The following is an 8,542-nucleotide window of genomic DNA, read 5'->3' on the forward strand; positions in this document are numbered from 1 at the left end:
GATAGTCTAATGTAGTTATATGTTCAGGCTAGAGGAACATCTATCTTGTATTCACTTGTAAATTTCATTTGGAATCTGGAAAATGTTAAATATAATCCAGAACTTTTCTGCTATTTACTTTACATTACTGTTTATATCTTTTTCTTATTTGATTAGTTGAGTTATCCTCTAGGTATTTGTTGTTATTGTCTAACAAGCAAATAGGGGGAGATTGAAAGGCATATGTCATAGCCTACTCGTTTATTCGAATATTTAACTCAACTCAAATAAGAATGTAATAAGTAAATAGTGGATCAAGCATCAGAGAGATCTCACAAAGTAACATCTGTCAAAGAATAAAGAAACATTGTTCATCTGCAGACTTGAAGATTCACTGAAAGAAGTTCAAGAATTTGATCATGCCTCAGTGATATAAATCAAGATCGTGGATTTAATCAAGTGACAGAGATCTCGTCAAGGTATCATTTATTACAAGGATTCAATCAGAACAACAAAGTCAAGACATGAAGAAACGTCACGAAAGTTAGTCACTCATGAACCAGACAGTACATCGAGTGTCAGCATTGAAGTGACGGAATTAATTCATAAGTCTCAGTGACTTTCAGAAGATTGTCAGAAGAATGGATGCTGCTCAGGGTTAGTATTAATTCTCTATTAATTAATTAAGTCATATAATTTAATTAAGAAAATAAATTATATCTGCAAGGAATAATTTATTGATTAATTGAATTAAATTGATTAATTAATTTAGAATTAATATTAAGGATTTTCAGAATGTTAATTGATTAAAATCTGTGATAATTCTAAATAAGACAACTGATTGTACTAGTATGACAATCGGTATGACAATTGATAGTCATACCGAATGTCATGCTAATTCAGTTGATTGTATTGATAGAATTATTATTTAGATTAAAATCAATTATTAATTCAGTAAAACAATTTCATTTGAACTAATATGACAATCGGTATGACAATCAATAATCATACCGAAAGTCTTGCTAGTTCATTTTAATTGTCTTGCTAGCTCTAATAGATTGTCTCACCGAAAGTCTTTCAAGCTAAAAAGGATTGTCATTCCAGTTCTTTTTCTCTCGGTTGGATTGTTAAATAGAAGCAGAAGCAGCAATTCAAAATATCAATCAATCATACAGAACAAGAGAACACAGCAGAGAACAAAAGAAAAATATTTCATCATCCATCTGCTTATTCAAGATCAAATATTCTAGTTTGTTAATGTTAAATCCAAACCACTAGAATTACTTATCTTGTTCTTGTATATCAATCTAGCGGATTAAAATCCCTAGAACTTAATCTCAAATCGCTTTTAGCATTTGATCTTTTAATTACAAAAATAGAAAAAGTTCATGTCGAATTTATTCTAAATTTGTAATAATTGATTTGAGATTAATCCCTTGTAATCGATACCGTAGTTGTAACACCTTTCAAGTTTAATAAAAGTTTTATTTAACTTGAATTTTGTTTCACAATTTTATTCCGCATTTTATTCGACGAAACGGTATTGTTTACATTCAACCCCCCCTTCTACAAACAAATTGGGACCTAACACTGCACTCCTTGCTACTTGATTCTATAAACAAAAGAACTATCTTAATTGACGGAAGCAAACTCAATCGACGTAATTATACGTCTTGACATCTACCCGATCGTTTATAACTAATCATGGTATTCTAAAACTGTAAACAGATAACATGTATATCACATAGCACGTAATCATGATATTTATATAACACGTAATCATATATTTCATACCACACATAAATCAAATAAGCAAAAGATAGGTGTTAGTACGTTCAAAACTGAAATTAGGTTAATATCAGAGTTTATTGATCAGATTCCGACTCGGAATGATACATAATTCAAATGACATTTCATTACAAAAGAAATTAGGTTTCAAAAGTATTTTTGTTGAAAGCGTAATATTTTTCTGAGTCTGTACGCGTTCGTTTTGTATAAAACGGACCAACGGTTCATTTATTATGAATAAAATAATATTTAAATGGAAATAAATCAATTAATAATAATCTTAATTGATTTATTAATACCAAAATATAATTTTTAAAAGATTAAAAAGAATTTTTAAGATTTATTTGAATTAATTATAACTAATTGTATTTTATTTAACTATTTATAAATAAAATTAATTGATTAAATTTAGCCAAAAAAAATTAATTGATTAAATGAATTAACCAATTAATTAAATCTATAAATAATTAAATGTAATTAATTATAATTAAATAAAAACAAATATGGATTTTTGAAAATAATAAAGAAATAATTTTTTTGGAATTTAAAATAATTAACTATTTAATTTTTAGAATTTAAAATAATAAGTAATTGATTTTTAAAATCAAAATAAATGATTTTAGAAAATCATAAAAAGAATTTTGAATAAATTTTAAAACAGAAAATACAAAAACAGATTTAGTGTTTTAGTTTTGGGAAAAAATAAATCAAAGTCGTGTTTTTTTATAAACAGAAACGGGTCGAACAACGGGTAACTGGGTCACCGAAGAACAACAACCCAGTTCACCGGAGTTGTCGCCAAAATCTGGGAAACCCAGACTCTGTCTCCTTCTCCGGCGAATAGCCGGTTTCTGGAGAAGCCCACAACCCGCGAAACACACTCAGTTCAGTACTGATTTTAACGGAAAATCACTCAGCATATAATCATATCCCACAATCAAAATCAATCAAACTATCATTAAAAATCCAGGAATCGCAAAATAAAAATAACAAAACCAAGAACACGACTACATCTATTCGGGACTCAAACCATTCGAATGAATATATGAATCTACTCTAAACAATGCCAGGAAGCTTATTAAATCAACAAGAACAACCAACAATCACTCAAAAATCAAAACAAAATTCAACTCAAGAATGCCAAAATCGACTTTTTAAAATAATTCACCTCAGATTAAGATGTTGATATCAACAGTATGAGCTTGAAACAAGGATCCTTTTGGTGTGAAGAGCTTTTGATTTGGTTCCCGGAATCAATCAAAAACAGTGATCAAAGTTTCTGCAAAGATTTTCACCCCCAAAGTTGTTTTTGGATTTTTATGAATTTTCAGAAAATATTAATAAAATAAAAATGAATAAAATTAACCTGCTCAGCTATTTATATTAAACCTAAAATTATATCCCTAAAATTAATTAAGGGTGTTTATCCCCTAATTAAAATAATTAGGCCCCAATATTATAATTACGGGTAATAATTTTAAAAATAGTAAAATATAAAATTTATATCAAAAATTGCGAATAATGCAAAAATGCAAAAATATTGGTGTTTGAAATACGTAAAATTTTATAAAAATATGGATTTTGTGGACTTTAACGTCCCGGTGGGGTCTCGGTTTGTTTATTTTTGAAATAAAGAGACGATCCTTAAATTAACAGAAATTCCCGAAAACACATAAATACGTTCAAACTCACATTAAACGAGATAAAAAGAATATCTCGACAAAGAAGCTAATAAACACGCATCCTGATTACAGATCGATTCATATAATTACAGTTTAAACACATATTACTTAATCGAAAAAATTATGGTTCGCACAGAAACACAAATAGCATTTAAAACACGTAATATCATGACAATAAACATTTTAACTTATATAAACACATAAAATGTATTCATTTAACATATAATATTCACATAATTTTCCCGGATATTACATCCTCCCCCCTAACAGGATTCTGTCCTCAGAATCAGCCTAGGAAAATAAGTGAGGATATTTGGTTCGCATTTCGCTTTCCAACTCCCATGTCGACTCCTCAACCTTGGGATTCCTCCACAAGACTCGCACTAAAGAGACAGACTTATTCCTAAGCACTCTTTTTTTCTTATCTAAAATCTGCACTGGACGCTCTACAAAAGATAAATCTAGCTGAATCTCGATTGGCTCGTATTCTATCACATGATTTGAATCAGGCAAATAACGCTTCAACATTGATACATGAAACACATTGTGGATATGCTGCATGTGAGGTGGTAACGCTAACTCGTAAGCAACCTTGCCCATACGCCTCAAAATCTCAAAAGGGCCAATAAAATGTGGACTCAGCTTTCTTTTCTTCCCAAATCATGATAAACCTTTCCAAGGTGAAACCTTCAATAGCATTGCTTCACCGACTTCAAATTCTATATCCTTTCTAGCAGGATTAGCATATTTGCGTTGACGATCTTGAGCTGCCACTAATCTTTTTCAAATGAGTTCTATTTTCTCTTTCGTCTGTTGGATTAATTCTGGACCCAAAATCTTTCTTTCACCAACTTCTTCCCAACATATTGGAGATCTGCATCTTCTCCCGTACAAAGCTTCGTAAGGCGACATTCCAATACTAGCATGATAGCTGTTGTTGTAGGAGAATTCAACCAATGATAAGTGTTCGTCCCAACTTCCTTCAAAATCTAGTGCACATACCCTTAGCATATCTTCAATAGTTTGAATCGTCCTTTCACTTTGACCGTCTGTCTGCGGATGATACGCGGTACTCATATTCAGCTTCGTTCCGAGACAATCTTGAAAACTTCTCCAAAATCTTGAATTAAATCGAGGATCTCTATCTGAAACTATGGATACTGGAATTTCATGTCGAACCACAATTTCCTTCAGGTATAACTGAACCAATTTGTCCAATGAGAATCTCTCATTGATAGGAAGAAAATGTGCTGACTTCATCAATCTGTCAATAATAACCCAAATAGCATCATTATTAGTCTTGGTCCTCGATAATCCAACTACGAAATCCATCGCAATATGTTCCCACTTCCATTCTGGAATGTCCAATGGTTGTATCAGTCCACTGGGCCTTTGATGTTCCGCTTTGACTCGCTGGCAAGTGTAACAGTTACTTACCCATTCCACAATTTCTTTCTTCATATTTGGCCACCAAAAGTTTTCTCTTAAGTCTCTGTACATCTTTGTACTCCCGGGATGAATTGAATATTTGGAGTTGTGAACGTCTCGAAGAATTTCATCTTTCAGTTCGGCTACATTGGGTATCCATATTCTGGAAGAAAATCTTAAGATTCATTTATCATCCTTTTGACTTCCTTTCTCTTATCCTGTCAACTCTTCATGTTCATGGCTCATTACTTCTTCCTGACATCTTCTTATCTTCTCTAATAGTTCTGGTTGAAAAGATATTGTATACAACATATTTGTAGACATACTTGAAATACTGACCTCTATTTCAAGCTTCTCAAATTCCTTGATCAATTCCTCGGATGAAATGATCATGTTTAACCTTTCTTTCCTGTTCAGAGCGTCTTCCATCACATTCGCTTTCCCTGGATGATAGTTGATAGTACAGTCGTAGTCCTTGATCAATTCGAGCCATCTTCTCTGCCTCATGTTCAATTCCTTCTGGGTGAAGATATACTTCAAACCCTGGATGCTAGGGTTCATGAGCTCTATGCCCTATTTGACTGCTCTCGTATTTCGTGACTCAATCTTCCTTCACAAGATGCCTACGTACCTCGCCGTATGCTAAGGATCAAGTCAAAAGACATAGTTCTGAATGGTGGGGGTGCGACTATTGAACAAGATTGAAGATGTATATATAATTCAACAACACTGATTTGGATAACTCAACATAGAACAAAGGACTTGAAAATAATTTATATTCCACTAAAATCAGTACAAATTGTTTACTGGGCATATAAATGATGATTTTGGTAGCTATAATGAAGAAGACGTCAATATATATCCGTATGAAGTTTATTAACATGTTCAGGCAACAGAGGAATAAGGTTGATGTTATTCGAAGCAGTTATCAGGATCAGTATGAAGACCTCAAGGATTCTATGTGAAGTTGATTGTATCTGGTAGAAGAATTGACAATGATTTGAGAAAACTATAGTACAAAGTCCTGAAAGCGCAAATTAGCTATTTAACATGAAATTTTCTACGGAAAAGTCTCCTAGAAGCTAAGTGGCGCCACTTGACTCCTTGATGCACTAGAAAACGCAACTTAGGATTTATTCTAAGTCAAAAATGCATACTAGGCTACCTTGTAATCGCCACTTAGCTATACAAGGACTACACTCGCAACTTAGCTCTTCTATAAGGAAATTCAGCCTAAGTTGTTACTACTGGAAGACAAGGCTTGCAAGTTAGCATACATAGTAGCAAGATCTCATAACCTAGCTTCTATATTACATGCAAGTCGCAAGTTAGACTACAAAGAAGCTATAGGTCGCAACCTAGGGAGTTCTTCAAGGCACAAAGTGGTTCATACAAGGGAACAAGAAGCTCTAAAATTATTCTAAGGCATAAGTTGTGCATCCTAGCTACCCAAGGAGGATCCTAGTCGCCACTTAGAATTTTGCTTGGTCAAAATAAAGTTAAAGCATTTAGTTGTTATCAAAGTATCCTCCTAGGGCCATGTACTCACCACTTAGAATGCTTGGAAGAAGAAACATTGCCCCATATGACTATGACCCACAATTTGCTATCCAAGGATGGTCTACTCGTAGTTAGAAGTTCACCAAAGCAAAACTCCCTTCCTAGCAGCCTTGAATTCGCACTAAACATTATATTAATGTCAAGTCACAACTAAGAGTTTTTCTAAGGAAAACTAACTCCTAGTGATTGTTGGTCGCAAGTATGCTGCAAAAAGGTTCTTGAGATTGCAACTTAGCTTCCTAGTCGCAAGGAACTCTAGTACTCGCAACTTAGATGGTTCTTCAAGGAAATGTCTATCCTAGCAGCTAGAGGTCGCAAGTAAAATCTCCTAACATCATGAAGGTCGCAAGTAAGATCCTTGTACCATTCTAGGAGTCGCCACTTAGCAAAAACCCAAGTCAAAATGCTTATTTTACAGCTTATGCGCAAGTAAGGCCTTTGAGGGTCCTAGTATGCGCAAGTGAGGTGATTTGTGAAAAGAAATGAAGTAACTCTCTCTAGTACACGCAAGTAAGAAGGATAAAATCCCAGGGACGCAAGTTGGCATGTTTTACAGGTTGTCATTTCAAAATGAATGGATATAAAGGCAACCACATATCCCTTTCTCTCTCTACTCAACCTACCAGCTATATATATCAATCAAGAAGCAGATTGGAAAATAACTTCTCAACAAAAACACAAGCGGAACTCTGCAGAATTTAATTCTCGGAGAAATTTGATTTGATTTATTGAAATTAAGGAGAGAAATGCTGCTCAATTGATTAACACTATTAAAGACTTACATCTTGAAACACTCATCATTTATAGCTTCTTTATATGTATTGATTATCATTTGATAAGAGCTATACATCTTTAGAGTGATAAAAAGAACCCTAAAGTGATAGCCTATTGTATTGGTTCGTTTTATACTTGTTACTTCAAATCATTTATATTTGGAGGTAAGCAAATCCTTCGGGTATTTATACTTTGAATAAAGGAATATTTACCCAGAAATCTTTGTGTTTGTTTATTTCGTTTTATAATTTCAATTTTTGCTGCATTTAAAGAGTAAAAATGAAAAATATACATTCACCCCCTCTGTATTTACCTTTTGGACCTAACAGATACCCTTTTTATAGGCGTGGGGAGCCTTTAGATTAGGGGTTAGGAGACTTGGTGAGCAAGTCTCAGACTTAGAATGGACTTTGGAGTCGTAGAAAGTAGGGATTTGATTTCTTATGGAATCGTGTAACTTGAGAAATACTCTTTTTAAAGTTGAGTCCGATTTGAACTTATTTTCCCAACTACAATTTGGACTGATTTATGACCTACGAATTTACTAATAAAACTTGGCATGTGGGCCCTTATGCCCAATTAATGCTATATTAATTTCCAGGCTTCGTTCTCAGACCGAGTCAGGCCTAACTAATGTGCTATTAATTAAGCAATTAGGGTTATTTTTATTGCCTATCAGTACATAAATAGTAAATAAAATCACGTTTTGGAGTGAAATTTAGAGTCATATTTTCGTAAAGTGACAATGAAGGCCATTATTCCCCGGATATAATAAAACCTGTATACTGAATATTGTAGTAACTGGGAAAAATATTATTATAAAAAGTTTATTCTTTAGTAGTGGTTAACATATAAATTTTAAGTTTTAAAAATTAATTAAAAAATATTTAATGCATATCTTGAATACATGAATTTAAAAGATATATCTTAATTTTTTCAAACAAACTATGTAATATAAAATCAGATGCACGAATTTGAAATAAATTGATAAGAAGGTGACCGTGTTTATTAGTAATCATGGATGCGAAAGCTAAATGATGTAAAATCAATATATATTATTGAATATATATATATATATATATATATATATATATATATATATATATATATATAGGGTAGCACTCAATGAAGTACCCTTTTATGTAGAGAATCGTGGAGAACCATTACTTAAAAAATATAAAATATATAATTTATTTTATTTTTCATCATAAATAGTTAAAATTTTTAATTATCAAGTTAAAAATCGAAGTTACACAATTTTTTTATTTAAAAAATTATTGAAAAAGTTTAAATTGGTTCTATAGCAGAATCACAGTAGAATCAAATTATTC

This window comes from Apium graveolens, chromosome 1 (assembly GCF_009905375.1).
Source record: "Apium graveolens cultivar Ventura chromosome 1, ASM990537v1, whole genome shotgun sequence".
Lineage (NCBI taxonomy): Eukaryota > Viridiplantae > Streptophyta > Magnoliopsida > Apiales > Apiaceae > Apium > Apium graveolens.